Here is an 18,223-nt window from a genome sequence, read left to right as displayed (position 1 = left end):
AAGTTTCATTTCCATATTTGCTTTGGGTAGAAAAATAACCCTGGAAGAATGCAAGAATTCTTGTTCTTCTGCTTGCTATTTTTTTAAATTCTCCGTTTGTCTACACGTTACAGGTTGTGTTCCCGCGCAAAGAGGGGTCCATATATTGGACCATAACAGACCTGAAAACTGTCTAAATCCAGCAATCCTGGTGGCATCTAAAAGAGAACATCTTTTTCTATTTATTGATGTAAGTTTCATTTCCATATTTGCTTTGGGTAGAAAAATAACGCTGGAAGAATGCAAGAGTTCCTGTTCTTCTGATTGCTTTTTTTTTTAAATTCTCCGTTTGCCTACACGTTACAGGTTGTGTTTGAGGGCAAGGAGGGGTCCATATATTGGATCATAACAGACCTGAAAACTGTCCAAATCCAACAATCTTGGTGGCATCTGAAAGAACACATCTTTCTCTATTTATTGATGTAAGTTTCATTTCCATATTTTCTTTGGATAGAAAAATAACCCTGGAAGAATGCAAGAATTCTTGTTCTTCTGCTTGCTATTTTTTTTAAATTCTCCGTTTGTTTACACGTTCCAGGTTGTGTTCCCGCGCAAAGAGGGGTCCATATATTGGACCATAACAGACCTGAAAACTGTCTAAATCCAGCAATCCTGGTGGCAGCTTGAAGAGCACATCTTTCTCTATTTATTGATGTAAGTTTCATTTCCATATTTGCTTTGGGTAGAAAAATAACGCTGGAAGAATGCAAGAGTTCTTCTTCTATTACTTGCTATTTTTTGAAATTCTCCGTTTGTCTTCACGTTACAGGTTGTGTTCCCGCGCAAAGAGGGGTCCATATATTGGACCATAACAGACCTGAAAACTGTCCAAATCCAGCAATCGTGGTGGCAGCTTGAAGAGCACATCTTTTTCTATCCATTGATGTAAGTGTCATTTCCATATTTGCTTTTGGTAGCAAAATTACGACTGGAAGAATGCAAGAGTTCTTTTTCTATTACTTGCTATTTTTTGAAATTCTCCTTTTGCCTACACGTTACAGGTTGTGTTCCCGCGCAAAGATGGCTCCATATATTGGACCATAACAGACCTGACAACTGTCTAAACCCAGCAATTTTGGGGGCATCTGAAAGAGCACATCGTTCTCTATCCATTAATGTAAGTTGCATTTCCATATTTGTTTTGGGTAGAGAAATAACGCTGGAAGAATGCAAGAGTTCTTGTTCTTCTGCTTGCTATTTTTGGAAATTCTCCGTTTGTGTACGTGCTACAGGTTGGGTTCCCGCGCAAAGAGGGGTCCATATATTGGACCATAACAGACCTGAAAACTGTCCAAATCCAACAATCTTGGTGGCATCTGAAAGAGCACATCTTTCTCTATTTATTGATGTAAGTTTCATTTCCATATTTGCTTTGGGTAGAAAAATAACGCTGGAAGAATGCAAGAGTTCTTGTTCTTCTGCTTGCGACTTTTTGAAATTCTCCGTTTGCCTACACGTTACAGGTTGTGTTCCAGCGCAAAGATGGGTCCATATATTGGACCATAACAGACCTGAAAACTGTCTAAATCCAGCAATCCTGGTGGTAGCTTGAAGAGCACATCTTTCTCTATCCATTGATGTAAGTGACATTTCGATATTTGCTTTTGGTAGCAAAATTACGACTGGAAGAATGCAAGAGTTCTTTTTCTATTACTTGCTATTTTTTTAAATTCTCCGTTTGTCTACACGTTACAGGTTGTGTTCCCGCGCAAAGAGGGGTCCATATATTGGACCATAACAGACCTGAAAACTGTCCACATCCAGCAATCGTGGTGGCATCTGAAAGAGCACATCTTTCTCTATCCATTGATGTAAGTTTCATTTCCATATTTGCTTTGGGTAGCAAAATTACGCTGGAAGAATGCAAGAGTTCTTGTTCTATTGCTTCCTATTTTTCAATTTTTTGGTTGTGTACACCTTACAGGTAGTCTTCCCGCGCAAACAGGTTCCATATCTTAAAGCATAAAAGAACTGGCAATTGTCTAAATCTGGCAAACTTGGTGGCATCTAAAAGAGCACATCTTTCTCTATTTATTGATGTAAGTTTCATTTCCATATTTGCTTTGGGTAGAAAAATAACCCTGGAAGAATGCGAGAGTTCTTGTTCTATTGCTTGCTACTTTTTGAAATTCTCCGTTTGCCTACACGTTACAGGTTGTGTTCCCGCGCAAAGATGGCTCCATATATTGGACCATAACAGACCTGAAAACTGTCCACATCCAACAATCTTGGTGGCATCTGAAAGAACACATCTTTCTCTATGCATTAATGGAAGTTTCATTTGCATATTTCCTTTGGGTAGAAAAATAACGCTGGAGCTTTGCAAGAGTTCTTGTTCTTCTGCTTGCTATTTTTTGAAATTCTCAGTTTGCCTACACGTTACGGGTTGTGTTCCCGCGCAAAGAGGGGTCCATATATTGGACCATAACAGACCTGAAAACTGTCTAAATCCAGCAATCCTGGTGGCGTCTTGAAGAGCACATCGTTCTCTATCCATTGATGTAAGTGTCATTTCCATATTTGCTTTTGGTAGCAAAATTACGCTGGAAGAATGCAAGGGTTCTTTTTATATTACTTGCTATTTTTTTGAAATTCTCCGTTTGCCTACACTTTACAGGTTGTGTTCCCGCACAAATATGGGTCCATATATTGGACCATAACAGACCTGAAAACTGTCTAAATCCAGCAATTGTGGTAGCATCTGAAAGAGCACATCTTTCTCTATCCATTGATGTAAGTTTCATTTCCATATTTGCTTTGGGTAGAAAAATAACGCTGGAAGAATGCAAGAGTTCTTGTTCTTCTGCTTGCTATTTTTTTGAAATTCTCCGTTTGTCTACACGTTACAGGTTGTGTTCCCGCGCAAAGAGGGGTCCATATATTGGACCATAACAGACCTGAAAACTGTCCAAATCCAGCAATCGTGGTGGCATCTGAAAGAACACATCTTTCTCTATCCATTGATGTAAGTTTCATTTCCATATTTGCTTTGGGTAGCGAGATTCCGCTGGAAGAATGCAAGAGTTCTCGTTCTATTGCTTCCTATTTTTTAATTTCTCTGGTTGTGTACACCTTACAGGTAGTCTTCCCGTGCAAACAGGTTCCATATCTTGAAGCATAAAAGAACTGGCAATTGTCTAAATCCGGCAATCTTGGTGGCATCTAAAAGAGCACATCTTTCTCTATTTATTGATGTAAGTTTCATTTCCATATTTGCTTTGGGTAGAAAAATAACGCTGGAAGAATGCAAGAGTTCTTGTTCTTCTGCTTGCTATTTTTTTAAATTCTCCGTTTGCCTACACGTAACAGGTTGTGTTCCTGCGCAAAGAGGGGTCCCTATATTGGACCATAACAGACCTGAAAACTGTCCAAATCCAGCAATCGTGGTGGCATCTAAAAGAGCACATCCTTCTCTATCCATTGATGTACGTTTCATTTCCATATTTGCTTCGGGTAGAAAAATAACGCTGGAAGAAGGCAAAAATTCTTGTTCTACTGCTTGCTATTTTTTTTAAATTCTCCGTTTGTCAACACGGTACAGGTCTTCTTCCCTCCCAAAGCTTGGTCCTTATTTCGGAGCATAACAGACCTGAAAATTGTCCCAATCCAGCAATCCTGGTGGCATCTGAAAGAGTACATGTATCTCTTTCTAATGATGTGATTTTCATTTCCACATTTGCTTTGGGTAGAAAAATAACGCTGGAAGAATGCAAGAGTTCGTGTTCTTCTGCTTGCTATTTTTTTGAAATCTCCGTTTGTCTACACGTTACAGGTTGTGTTCCTGCGCAAAGATGGCTCCATATATTGGACCATAACAGACCTGAAAACTGTCCAAATCCAGCAATCGTGGTGGCATCTGAAAGAGCACATCTTTCTCTATCCATTGATGTAAGTTTCATTTCCATATTTGCTTTGGGTAGCGAAATTACGCTGGAAGAATGCAAGAGTTCTTGTTCTATTGCTTCCTATTTTTAATTTCTCTGGTTGTGTACACGTTACAGGTAGTCTTCCCGCGCAAACAGGTTCCATATCTTAAAGCATAAAAGAACTGGCAATTGTCTAAATCTGGCAAACTTGGTGGCATCTAAAAGAGCACATCTTTCTCTATTTATTGATGTAAGTTTCATTTCCATATTTGCTTTGGGTAGAAAAATAACGCTGGAAGAATGCAAGAGTTCTTGTTCTTCTGCTTGCGACTTTTTGAAATTCTCCGTTTGCCTACACGTTACAGGTTGTGTTCCTGCGCAAAGATGGGTCCATATATTGGACCATAACAGACCTGACAACTGTCTAAAACCAGCAATCCTGGTGGCAGCTTGAAGAGCACATCTTTCTCTATCCATTGATGTAAGTTTCATTTCCATATTTGCTTTTGGTAGCAAAATTACGCTGGAAGAATGCAAGAGTTCTTGTTCTATTACTTGCTATTTTTTGAAATTCTCCGTTTGCCTACACTTTACAGGTTGTGTTCCCGCACAAAGGTAGGTTAATAGATTGGACCATAACAGACCTGAAAACTGTCTAAATCCAGCAATCCTGGTGGCATCTTGAAGAGCACATCTTGCTCTATCCATTGATGTAAGTTTCATTTCCATATTTGCTTCGGGTAGAAAAATAACGCTGGAAGAATGCAAGAGTTCTTGTTCGTCTGATTGCTTTTTTTTAAAATTATCCGTTTGCCTACACGTTACAGGTTGTGTTTGAGGGCAAGGAGGGGTCCATATATTGGACCATAACAGACCTGATAACTGACCAAATCCAACAATCTTGGTGGCATCTGAAACAGCACATCTTTCTCTATTTATTGATGTAAGTTTCATTTCCATATTCGCTTTGAGTAGAAAAATAACGCTGGAAGAATGCAAGAGTTCTTTTTCTATTACTTGCTATTTTTTTGAAATTTTCCGTTTGCCTACACGTTACAGGTTGTGTTCCCGCGCAAAGAGGGGTCCATATATTGGACCATAACAGACCTGAAAACTGTCCAAATCCAGCAAGCGTGGTGGCATCTGAAAGAACACATCTTTCTCTATCCATTGATGTAAGTTTCATTTCCATATTTGCTTTTGGTAGCGAAATTACGCTGGAAGAATGCAAGAGTTCTTGTTCTATTACTTGCAATTTTTTAATTTCTCTGGTTGTGTACACCTTACAGGTAGTCTTCCCGTGCAAACAGGTTCCATATCTTGAAGCATAAAAGAACTGGCGATTGTCCCAATCCGGCAATCTTGGTGGCATCTGAAAGAGCACATCTTTCTCTATCCATTGATGTAAGTTTCATTTCCATATTTGCTTTGGGTAGAAAAATAACCCTGGAAGAATGCAAGAGTTCGTGTTCTTCTGCTTGCTATTGTTTTGAAATTCTCCGTTTGTCTACACGTTACGGGTTGTGTTCCTGCGCAAAGAGGGGTCCATATATTGGACCATAACAGACCTGAAAACTGTCCAAATCACGCAATCATGGTGGCATCTGAAAGAGCACATCTTTCTCTATCCATTGATGTAAGTTTCATTTCCATATTTGCTTTGGGTAGAAAAATAACGCTGGAAGAATGCAAGAGTTCTTGTTCTTCTGCTTGCGACTTTTTGAAATTCTCCGTTTGCCTACACGTTACAGGTTGTGTTCCAGCGCAAAGATGGGTCCATATATTGGACCATAACAGACCTGAAAACTGTCTAAATCCAGCAATCCTGGTGGCAGCTTGAAGAGCACATCTTTCTCTATCCATTGATGTAAGTGTCATTTCCATATTTGCTTTTGGTAGCAAAATTACGACTGGAAGAATGCAAGAGTTCTTTTTCTATTACTTGCTATTTTTTGAAATTCTCCGTTTGCCTACACTTTACAGGTTGTGTTCCCACACAAAGATGGGTCAATAGATTGGACCATAACAGACCTGAAAACTGTCTAAATCCTGCAATCCTGGTGGCATCTTGAAGAGCACATCTTGCTCTATCCATTGATGTAAGTTTCATTTCCATATTTGCTTTGGGTAGAAAAATAACGCTGGAAGAATGCAAGAGTTCTTGTTCTTCTGATTGCTTTTCTTTTTAAATTCTCCGTTTGCCTACACGTTACAGGTTGTGTTCCCGCGCAAAGAGGGGTCCATATATTGGACCATAACAGACCTGAAAACTGTCCAAATCCAGCAATCGTGGTGGCATCTGAAAGAGCACATCTTTCTCTATCCATTGATGTAAGTTTCATTTCCATATTTGCTTTGGGTAGCGAAATTACGCTGGAAGAATGCAAGAGTTCTTGTTCTATTGCTTCCTATTTTTTAATTTTTTGGTTGTGTACACCTTACAGGTAGTCTTCCCGCGCAAACAGGTTCCATATCTTGAAGCATAAAAGAACTGGCAATTGTCTAAATCCGGCAATCTTGGTGGCATCTAAAAGAGCACATCTTTCTCTATTTATTGATGTAAGTTTCATTTCCATATTTGCTTTGGGTAGAAAAATAACGCTGGAAGAATGCAAGAGTTCTTGTTCTTCTGCTTGCTACTTTTTGAAATTCTCCGTTTGCCTACACGTTACAGGTTGTGTTCCCGCGCAAAGATGGCTCCATATATTGGACCATAACAGACCTGAAAACTGTCCAAATCCAACAATCTTGGTGGCATCTGAAAGAACACATCTTTCTCTATCCATTAATGGAAGTTTCATTTGCATATTTCCTTTGGGTAGAAAAATAACGCTGGAGCTTTGCAAGAGTTCTTGTTCTTCTGCTTGCTATTTTTTGAAATTCTCCGTTTGCCTACACGTTACAGGTTGTGTTCCCGCGCAAAGAGGAGTCCATATATTGGACCATAACAGACCTGAAAACTGTCTAAATCCAGCAATCCTGGTGGCAGCTTGAAGAGCACATCTTTCTCTATCCATTGATGTAAGTTTCATTTCCATATTTGCTTTTGGTAGCAAAATTACGCTGGAAGAATGCAAGAGTTCTTGTTCTTCTGCTTGCTATTTTTTGAAATTCTCCGTTTGTCTACACGTTACAGGTTGTGTTCCCGCGCAAAGAGGGGTCCATATATTGGACCATAACAGACCTGAAAACTGTCCAAATCCAGCAATCGTGGTGGCATCTGAAAGAGCACATCTTTCTCTATCCATTGATGTAAGTTTCATTTCCATATTTGCTTTGGGTAGCGAGATTCCGCTGGAAGAATGCAAGAGTTCTTGTTCTATTGCTTCCTATTTTTTAATTTCTCTGGTTGTGTACACCTTACAGGTAGTCTTCCCGCGCAAACAGGTTCCATATCTTAAAGCATAAAAGAACTGGCAATTGTCTAAATCCGGCAATCTTGGTGGCATCTAAAAGAGCACATCTTTCTCTATTTATTGATGTAAGTTTCATTTCCGTATTTGCCTTGGGTAGAAAAATAACGCTGGAAGAATGCAAGAGTTCGTGTTCTTCTGCTTGCTATTTTTTTGAAATTCTCCGTTTGTCTTCACGTTACAGGTTGTGTTCCTGCGCAAAGAGGGGTCCATATATTGGACCATAACAGACCTGAAAACTGTCCAAATCCAGCAATCGTGGTGGCATCTGAAAGAGCACATCTTTCTCTATCCATTGATGTAAGTTTCATTTCCATATTTGCTTTGGGTAGCGAAATTACGCTGGAAGAATGCAAGAGTTCTTGTTCTATTGCTTCCTATTTTTAATTTCTCTGTTTGTGTACACCTTACAGGTAGTCTTCCCGCGCAAACAGGTCCATATCATGAAGCATAAAAGAACTGGCAATTGTCTAAATCCGGCAATCTTGGTGGCATCTAAAAGAGCACATGTTTTTCTATTTATTGATGTAAGTTTCATTTCCATATTTGCTTTTGGTAGCAAAATTACGCTGGAAGAATGCAAGAGTTCTTCTTCTATTACTTGCTATTTTTTGAAATTCTCCGTTTGCCTACACTTTACAGGTTGTGTTCCCGCACAAAGATGGGTCCATATATTGGACCATAACAGACCTGAAAACTGTCTAAATCCAGCAATTGTGGTAGCATCTGAAAGAGCACATCTTTCTCTATCCATTGATGTAAGTTTCATTTCCGTATTTGCTTTGTGTAGAAAAATAACGCTGGAAGAATGCAAGAGTTCGTGTTCTTCTGCTTGCTATTTTTTTGAAATTCTCCGTTTGTCTTCACGTTACAGGTTGTGTTTGAGGGCAAGGAGGGGTCCATATATTGGATCATAACAGACCTGAAAACTGTCCAAATCCAACAATCTTGGTGGCATCTGAAAGAACACATCTTTCTCTATTTATTGATGTAAGTTTCATTTCCATATTTTCTTTGGGTAGAAAAATAACCCTGGAAGAATGCAAGAATTCTTGTTCTTCTGCTTGCTATTTTTTTAAATTCTCCGTTTGCCTACACGTTACAGGTTGTGTTCCTGCGCAAAGATGGCTCCATATATTGGACCATAACAGACCTGAAAACTGTCTAAATCCAGCAATCCTGGTGGCATCTAAAAGAGCACATCTTTCTCTATTTATTGATGTAAGTTTCATTTCCATATTTGCTTTGGGTAAAAAAATAACGCTGGAAGAATGCAAGAGTTCGTGTTCTTCTAATTGCTTTTTTTTTTTAAATTCTCCGTTTGCCTACACGTTACAGGTTGTGTTTGAGGGCAAGGAGGGGTCCATATATTGGATCATAACAGACCTGAAAACTGTCCAAATCCAACAATCTTGGTGGCATCTGAAAGAACACATCTTTCTCTATTTATTGATGTAAGTTTCATTTCCATATTTTCTTTGGGTAGAAAAATAACCCTGGAAGAATGCAAGAATTCTTGTTCTTCTGCTTGCTATTTTTTTTAAATTCTCCGTTTGTTTACACGTTCCAGGTTGTGTTCCCGCGCAAAGAGGGGTCCATATATTGGACCATAACAGACCTGAAAACTGTCTAAATCCAGCAATCCTGGTGGCAGCTTGAAGAGCACATCTTTCTCTATTTATTGATGTAAGTTTCATTTCCATATTTGCTTTGGGTAGAAAAATAACGCTGGAAGAATGCAAGAGTTCTTCTTCTATTACTTGCTATTTTTTGAAATTCTCCGTTTGTCTTCACGTTACAGGTTGTGTTCCCGCGCAAAGAGGGGTCCATATATTGGACCATAACAGACCTGAAAACTGTCCAAATCCAGCAATCGTGGTGGCAGCTTGAAGAGCACATCTTTTTCTATCCATTGATGTAAGTGTCATTTCCATATTTGCTTTTGGTAGCAAAATTACGACTGGAAGAATGCAAGAGTTCTTTTTCTATTACTTGCTATTTTTTGAAATTCTCCTTTTGCCTACACGTTACAGGTTGTGTTCCCGCGCAAAGATGGCTCCATATATTGGACCATAACAGACCTGACAACTGTCTAAACCCAGCAATTTTGGGGGCAGCTTGAAGAGATCATCTTTCTTTATCCATTGATGTAAGTTTCATTTCCATATTCCCTTTGGGTAGAAAAATAACCCTGGAAGAATGCAAGAGTTCTTGTTCTTCTGCTTGCTATTTTTTGAAATTCTCCGTTTGTCTACACGTTACAGGTTGTGTTCCCGCGCAAAGAGGGGTCCATATATTGGACCATAACAGACCTGAAAACTGTCCAAATCCAACAATCTTGGTGGCATCTGAAAGAGCACATCTTTCTCTATTTATTGATGTAAGTTTCATTTCCATATTTGCTTTGGGTAGAAAAATAACGCTGGAAGAATGCAAGAGTTCTTGTTCTTCTGCTTGCGACTTTTTGAAATTCTCCGTTTGCCTACACGTTACAGGTTGTGTTCCAGCGCAAAGATGGGTCCATATATTGGACCATAACAGACCTGAAAACTGTCTAAATCCAGCAATCCTGGTGGTAGCTTGAAGAGCACATCTTTCTCTATCCATTGATGTAAGTGACATTTCGATATTTGCTTTTGGTAGCAAAATTACGACTGGAAGAATGCAAGAGTTCTTTTTCTATTACTTGCTATTTTTTGAAATTCTCCGTTTGCCTACACTTTACAGGTTGTGTTCCCACACAAAGATGGGTCCATATATTGGATCATAACAGACCTGACAACTGTCCAAATCCAGCAATCGTGGTGGCATCTGAAAGAGCACATCTTTCTCTATCCATTGATGTAAGTTTCATTTCCATATTTGCTTTGGGTAGCAAAATTACACTTGAAGAATGCAAGAGTTCTTGTTCTATTGCTTCCTATTTTTTAATGTTTTGGTTGTGTACACCTTACAGGTAGTCTTCCCGCGCAAACAGGTTCCATATCAAGAAGCATAAAAGAACTGGCAATTGTCTAGATCCGGCAATCTTGGTGGCATCTAAAAGAGCACATCTTTCTCTATTTATTGATGTAAGTTTCATTTCCATATTTGCTTTGGGTAGAAAAATAACCCTGGAAGAATGCAAGAGTTCTTGTTCTATTGCTTGCTACTTTTTGAAATTCTCCGTTTGCCTACACGTTACAGGTTGTGTTCCCGCGCAAAGATGGCTCCATATATTGGACCATAACAGACCTGAAAACTGTCCACATCCAACAATCTTGGTGGCATCTGAAAGAACACATCTTTCTCTATGCATTAATGGAAGTTTCATTTGCATATTTCCTTTGGGTAGAAAAATAACGCTGGAGCTTTGCAAGAGTTCTTGTTCTTCTGCTTGCTATTTTTTGAAATTCCCAGTTTGCCTACACGTTACAGGTTGTGTTCCCACGCAAAGATTGGTCCATATATTGGACCATAACAGACCTGATAACTGTCCAAATCCAGCAATCTTGGTGGCATCTGAAAGAGCACATGTTTCTCTATTTATTGATATAAGTTTTATTTCCATATTTGCTTTGGGTAGAAAAATAACCCTGGAAGAATGCAAGAGTTCTTTTTATATTACTTGCTATTTTTTTGAAATTCTCCGTTTGCCTACACTTTACAGGTTGTGTTCCCGCACAAAGATGGGTCCATATATTGGACCATAACAGACCTGAAAACTGTCTAAATCCAGCAATTGTGGTAGCATCTGAAAGAGCACATCTTTCTCTATCCATTGATGTAAGTTTCATTTCCATATTTGCTTTGGGTAGAAAAATAACGCTGGAAGAATGCAAGAGTTCTTGTTCTTCTGCTTGCTATTTTTTTGAAATTCTCCGTTTGTCTACACGTTACAGGTTGTGTTCCCGCGCAAAGAGGGGTCCATATATTGGACCATAACAGACCTGACAACTGTCCAAATCCAGCAATCGTGGTGGCATCTGAAAGAACACATCTTTCTCTATCCATTGATGTAAGTTTCATTTCCATATTGCTTTGGGTAGCGAGATTCCGCTGGAAGAATGCAAGAGTTCTCGTTCTATTGCTTCCTATTTTTTAATTTCTCTGGTTGTGTACACCTTACAGGTAGTCTTCCCGTGCAAACAGGTTCCATATCTTAAAGCATAAAAGAACTGGCAATTGTCTAAATCCGGCAATCTTGGTGGCATCTAAAAGAGCACATCTTTCTCTATTTATTGATGTAAGTTTCATTTCCGTATTTGCTTTGGGTAGAAAAATAACGCTGGAAGAATGCAAGAGTTCGTGTTCTTCTGCTTGCTATTTTTTTGAAATTCTCCGTTTGTCTTCACGTTACAGGTTGTGTTCCTGCGCAAAGAGGGGTCCTTATATTGGACCATAACAGACCTGAAAACTGTCCAAATCCAGCAATCGTGGTGGCATCTGAAAGAGCACATCTTTCTCTATCCATTGATGTAAGTTTCATTTCCGTATTTGCTTTGGGTAGAAAAATAACGCTGGAAGAATGCAAGAGTTCGTGTTCTTCTGCTTGCTATTTTTTTGAAATTCTCCGTTTGTCTTCACGTTACAGGTTGTGTTCCTGCGCAAAGAGGGGTCCTTATATTGGACCATAACAGACCTGAAAACTGTCCAACTCCAGCAATCGTGGTGGCATCTGAAAGAGCACATCTTTCTCTATCCATTGATGTAAGTTTCATTTCCGTATTTGCTTTGGGTAGAAAAATAACGCTGGAAGAATGCAAGAGTTCGTGTTCTTCTGCTTGCTATTTTTTTGAAATTCTCCGTTTGTCTACACGTTACAGGTTGTGTTCCTGCGCAAAGAGGGGTCCATATATTGGACCATAACAGACCTGAAAACTGTCCAAATCCAGCAATCGTGGTTGCATCTGAAAGAGCACATCTTTCTCTATCCATTGATGTAAGTTTCATTTCCATATTTACTTTGGGTAGCGAGATTCCGCTGGAAGAATGCAAGAGTTCTTTTTCTATTGCTTCCTATTTTTTAATTTCTCTGGTTGTGTACACCTTACAGGTAGGCTTCCCGCACAAACAGGTTCCATATCTTAAAACATAAAAGAACTGGCAATTGTCTAAATCCGGCAATCTTGGTGGCATCTAAAAGAGCACATCTTTCTCTATTTATTGATGTAAGTTTCATTTCCATATTTGCTTTGGGTAGAAAAATAACGCTGGAAGAATGCAAGAGTTCTTGTTCTTCTGCTTGCGACTTTTTGAAATTCTCCATTTGCCTACACGTTACAGGTTGTGTTCCAGCGCAAAGATGGGTCCATATGTTGGACCATAACAGACCTGAAAACTGTCTAAAACCAGCAATCGTGGTGGCAGCTTGAAGAGCACATCTTTCTCTATCCATTGATGTAAGTTTCATTTCCATATTTGCTTTTGGTAGCAAAATTACAACTGGAAGAATGCAAGAGTTCTTTTTCTATTACTTGCTATTTTTTGAAATTCTCCGTTTGCTACACTTTACAGGTTGTGTTCCCACACAAAGGTAGGTTAATAGATTGGACCATAACAGACCTGAAAACTGTCTAAATCCAGCAATCCTGGTGGCATCTTGAAGAGCACATCTTGCTCTATCCATTGATGTAAGTTTCATTTCCATATTTGCTTTGGGTAGAAAAATAACGCTGGAAGAATGCAAGAGTTCTTGTTCTTCTGATTGCTTTTTTTTTAAATTCTCCGTTTGCCTACACGTTACAGGTTGTGTTTGAGGGCAAGGAGGGGTCCATATATTGGACCATAACAGACCTGATAACTGTCCAAATCCAACAATCTTGGTGGCATCTGAAAGAGCACATCTTTCTCTATTTATTGATGTAAGTTTCATTTCCATATTCGCTTTGGGTAGAAAAATAACGCTGGAAGAATGCAAGAGTTCTTTTTCTATTACTTGCTATTTTTTTGAAATTCTCCGTTTGCCTACACTTTACAGGTTGTGTTCCCGCACAAAGATGGGTCCATATATTGGACCATAACAGACCTGAAAACTGTCTAAATCCAGCAATTGTGGTAGCATCTGAAAGAGCACATCTTTCTCTATCCATTGATGTAAGTTTCATTTCCGTATTTGCTTTGGGTAGAAAAATAACGCTGGAAGAATGCAAGAGTTCGTGTTCTTCTGCTTGCTATTTTTTTGAAATTCTCCGTTTGTCTACACGTTACAGGTTGTGTTCCCGCGCAAAGAGGGGTCCATATATTGGACCATAACAGACCTGAAAACTGTCCAAATCCAGCAATCGTGGTGGCATCTGAAAGAGCACATCTTTCTCTATCCATTGATGTAAGTTTCATTTCCATATTTGCTTTGGGTAGCGAGATTCCGCTGGAAGAATGCAAGAGTTCTTGTTCTGTGCCTTCCTATTTTTTAATTTCTCTGGTTGTGTACACCTTACAGGTAGTCTTCCCGCGCAAACAGGTTCCATATCTTAAAGCATAAAAGAACTGGCAATTGTCTAAATCCGGCAATCTTGGTGGCATCTAAAAGAGCACATCTTTCTCTATTTATTGATGTAAGTTTCATTTCCATATTCGCTTTTGGTAGCAAAATTACGCCGGAAGAATGCAAGAGTTCTTCTTCTATTACTTGCTATTTTTTGAAATTCTCCGTTTGTCTTCACGTTACAGGTTGTGTTCCCGCGCAAAGAGGGGTCCATATATTGGACCATAACAGACCTGAAAACTGTCCAAATCCAGCAATCGTGGTGGCAGCTTGAAGAGCACATCTTTCTCTATCCATTGATGTAAGTGTCATTTCCATATTTGCTTTTGGTAGCAAAATTACGACTGGAAGAATGCAAGAGTTCTTTTTCTATTACTTGCTATTTTTTGAAATTCTCCGTTTGCCTACACTTTACAGGTTGTGTTCCCACACAAAGATGGGTTAATAGATTGGACCATAACAGACCTGATAACTGTCCAAATCCAACAATCTTGGTGGCATCTGAAAGAGCACATCTTTCTCTATTTATTGATGTAAGTTTCATTTCCATATTTGCTTTGGGTAGAAAAATAACGCTGGAAGAATGCAAGAGAACATGTTCTTCTGATTGCTATTTTTTTAAATTCTCCGTTTGCCTACACGTTACAGGTTGTGTTTGAGGGCAAAGAGGGGTCCATATATTGGACCATAACAGACCTGATAACTGTCCAAATCCAGCAATCTTGGTAACATCTGAAAGAGCACATCGTTCTCTAACCATTGATGTAAGTTTCATTTCCATATTTGCTTTGGGAGCGAGATTCCGCTGGAAGAATGCAAGAGTTCTTGTTCTATTGCTTCCTATTTTTTAATGTTTTGGTTGTGTACACCTTACAGGTAGTCTTCCCGCGCAAACAGGTTCCTTATCAAGAAGCATAAAAGAACTGGCAATTGTCTGAATCCGGCAATCTTGGTGGCATCTAAAAGAGCACATCTTTCTCTATTTATTGATGTAAGTTTCATTTCCATATTTGCTTTGGGTAGAAAAATAACGCTGGAAGAATGCAAGAGTTCTTGTTCTTCTGCTTGCGACTTTTTTAAATTTTCCGTTTGCCTACACGTTACAGGTTGTGTTCCTGCGCAAAGATGGCTCCATATATTGGACCATAACAGACCTGAAAACTGTCCAAATCCAACAATCTTGGTGGCATCTGAAAGAACACATCTTTCTCTATCCATTAATGGAAGTTTCATTTGCATATTTCCTTTGGGTAGAAAAATAACGCTGGAGCTTTGCAAGAGTTCTTGTTCTTCTGCTTGCGACTTTTTGAAATTCTCCGTTTGCCTACACGTTACAGGTTGTGTTCCAGCGCAAAGATGGGTCCATATATTGGACCATAACAGACCTGAAAACTGTCTAAATCCAGCAATCCTGGTGGCAGCTTGAAGAGCACATCTTTCTCTATCCATTGATGTAAGTGTCATTTCCATATTTGCTTTTGGTAGCAAAATTACGCTGGAAGAATGCAAGAGTTCTTTTTCTATTACTTGCTATTTTTTTGAAATTCTCCGTTTGCCTACACTTTACAGGTTGTGTTCCCGCACAAAGATGGGTCCATATATTGGATCATAACAGACCTGAAAACTGTCTAAATCCAGCAATCCTGGTGGCATCTTTAAGAGCACATCTTTCTCTATTTATTGATGTAAGTTTCATTTCCATATTTGCTTTGGGTAGAAAAATAACCCTGGAAGAATGCAAGAATTCTTGTTCTTCTGATTGCTTTTTTTTTTAAATTCTCCGTTTGCCTACACGTTACAGGTTGTGCTTGAAGGCAAGGAGGAGTCCATATATTGGACCATAACAGACCTGATAACTGTCCAAATCCAACAATCTTGGTGGCATCTGAAAGAGCACATCTTTCTCCATTTATTGATGTAAGTTTCATTTCCATATTCGCTTTGGGTAGAAAAATAACCCTGGAAGAATGCAAGAGTTCTTTTTCTATTACTTGCTATTTTTTTGAAATTCCCCGTTTGCCTACACTTTACAGGTTGTGTTCCCGCACAAAGATGTGTCCATATATTGGACCATAACAGACCTGAGAACTGTCTAAATCCAGCAATTGTGGTAGCATCTGAAAGAGCACATCTTTCTCTATCCATTGATGTAAGTTTCATTTCCGTATTTGCTTTGGGTAGAAAAATAATGCTGGAAGAATGCAAGAGTTCGTGTTCTGTGCCTTCCTATTTTTTAATTTCTCTGGTTGTGTACACCTTACAGGTAGTCTTCCCGCGCAAACAGGTTCCATATCTTAAAGCATAAAAGAACTGGCAATTGTCTAAATCCGGCAATCTTGGTGGCATCTAAAAGAGCACATCTTTCTCTATTTATTGATGTAAGTTTCATTTCCATATTCGCTTTTGGTAGCAAAATTACGCCGGAAGAATGCAAGAGTTCTTCTTCTATTACTTGCTATTTTTTGAAATTCTCCGTTTGTCTACACGTTCCAGGTTGTGTTCCCGCGCAAAGAGGGGTCCATATATTGGACCATAACAGACCTGACAACTGTCCAAATCCAGCAATCGTGGTGGCATCTGAAAGAGCACATCTTTCTCTATCCATTGATGTAAGTTTCATTTCCATATTTGCTTTGGGTAGCGAGATTCCGCTGGAAGAATGCAAGAGTTCTTGTTCTATGCCTTCCTATTTTTTAATTTCTCTGGTTGTGTACACCTTACAGGTAGTCTTCCCGCGCAAACAGGTTCCATATCTTAAAGCATAAAAGAACTGGCAATTGTCTAAATCCGGCAATCTTGGTGGCATCTAAAAGAGCACATCTTTCTCTATTTATTGATGTAAGTTTCATTTCCATATTCGCTTTTGGTAGCAAAATTACGCCGGAAGAATGCAAGAGTTCTTCTTCTATTACTTGCTATTTTTTGAAATTCTCCGTTTGTCTTCACGTTACAGGTTGTGTTCCCGCGCAAAGAGGGGTCCATATATTGGACCATAACAGACCTGAAAACTGTCCAAATCCAGCAATCGTGGTGGCAGCTTGAAGAGCACATCTTTCTCTATCCATTGATGTAAGTGTCATTTCCATATTTGCTTTTGGTAGCAAAATTACGACTGGAAGAATGCAAGAGTTCTTTTTCTATTACTTGCTATTTTTTGAAATTCTCCGTTTGCCTACACTTTACAGGTTGTGTTCCCACACAAAGATGGGTTAATAGATTGGACCATAACAGACCTGATAACTGTCCAAATCCAACAATCTTGGTGGCATCTGAAAGAGCACATCTTTCTCTATTTATTGATGTAAGTTTCATTTCCATATTCGCTTTGGGTAGAAAAATAACGCTGGAAGAATGCAAGAGTTCGTGTTCTTCTGCTTGCTATTTTTTTGAAATTCTCCGTTTGTCTACACGTTACAGGTTGTGTTTGAGGGCAAAGAGGGGTCCATATATTGGACCATAACAGACCTGACAACTGTCCAAATCCAGCAATCGTGGTGGCATCTGAAAGAGCACATCTTTCTCTATCCATTGATGTAAGTTTCATTTCCATATTTGCTTTGGGAGCGAGATTCCGCTGGAAGAATGCAAGAGTTCTTGTTCTATTGCTTCCTATTTTTTAATGTTTTGGTTGTGTACACCTTACAGGTAGTCTTCCCGCGCAAACAGGTTCCATATCAAGAAGCATAAAAGAACTGGCAATTGTCTAGATCCGGCAATCTTGGTGGCATCTAAAAGAGCACATCTTTCTCTATTTATTGATGTAAGTTTCATTTCCATATTTGCTTTGGGTAGAAAAATAACGCTGGAAGAATGCAAGAGTTCTTGTTCTTCTGCTTGCGACTTTTTTAAATTTTCCGTTTGCCTACACGTTACAGGTTGTGTTCCTGCGCAAAGATGGCTCCATATATTGGACCATAACAGACCTGAAAACTGTCCAAATCCAACAATCTTGGTGGCATCTGAAAGAACACATCTTTCCCTATCCATTAATGGAAGTTTCATTTGCATATTAAATTTGGGTAGAAAAATAACGCTGGAGCTTTGCAAGAGTTCTTGTTCTTCTGCTTGCGACTTTTTGAAATTCTCCGTTTGCCTACACGTTACAGGTTGTGTTCCCGCACAAAGATGGGTCCATATATTGGACCATAACAGACCTGAAAACTGTCTAAATCCAGCAATCCTGGTGGCAGCTTGAAGAGCACATCTTTCTCTATCCATTGATGTAAGTGTCATTTCCATATTTGCTTTTGGTAGCAAAATTACGCTGGAAGAATGCAAGAGTTCTTTTTCTATTACTTGCTATTTTTTTGAAATTCTCCGTTTGCCTACACTTTACAGGTTGTGTTCCCGCACAAAGATGGGTCCATATATTGGACCATAACAGACCTGAAAACTGTCCAAATCCAGCAATCGTGGTGGCATCTGAAAGAGCACATCTT

Source organism: Acanthaster planci, linkage group LG12 (genome assembly GCF_054643075.1).
Source record: "Acanthaster planci isolate LZ-2023a linkage group LG12, COTS_SCS, whole genome shotgun sequence".
Classification (NCBI taxonomy): Eukaryota; Metazoa; Echinodermata; class Asteroidea; order Valvatida; family Acanthasteridae; genus Acanthaster; species Acanthaster planci.
This window is presented reverse-complemented; position numbering follows the sequence as displayed.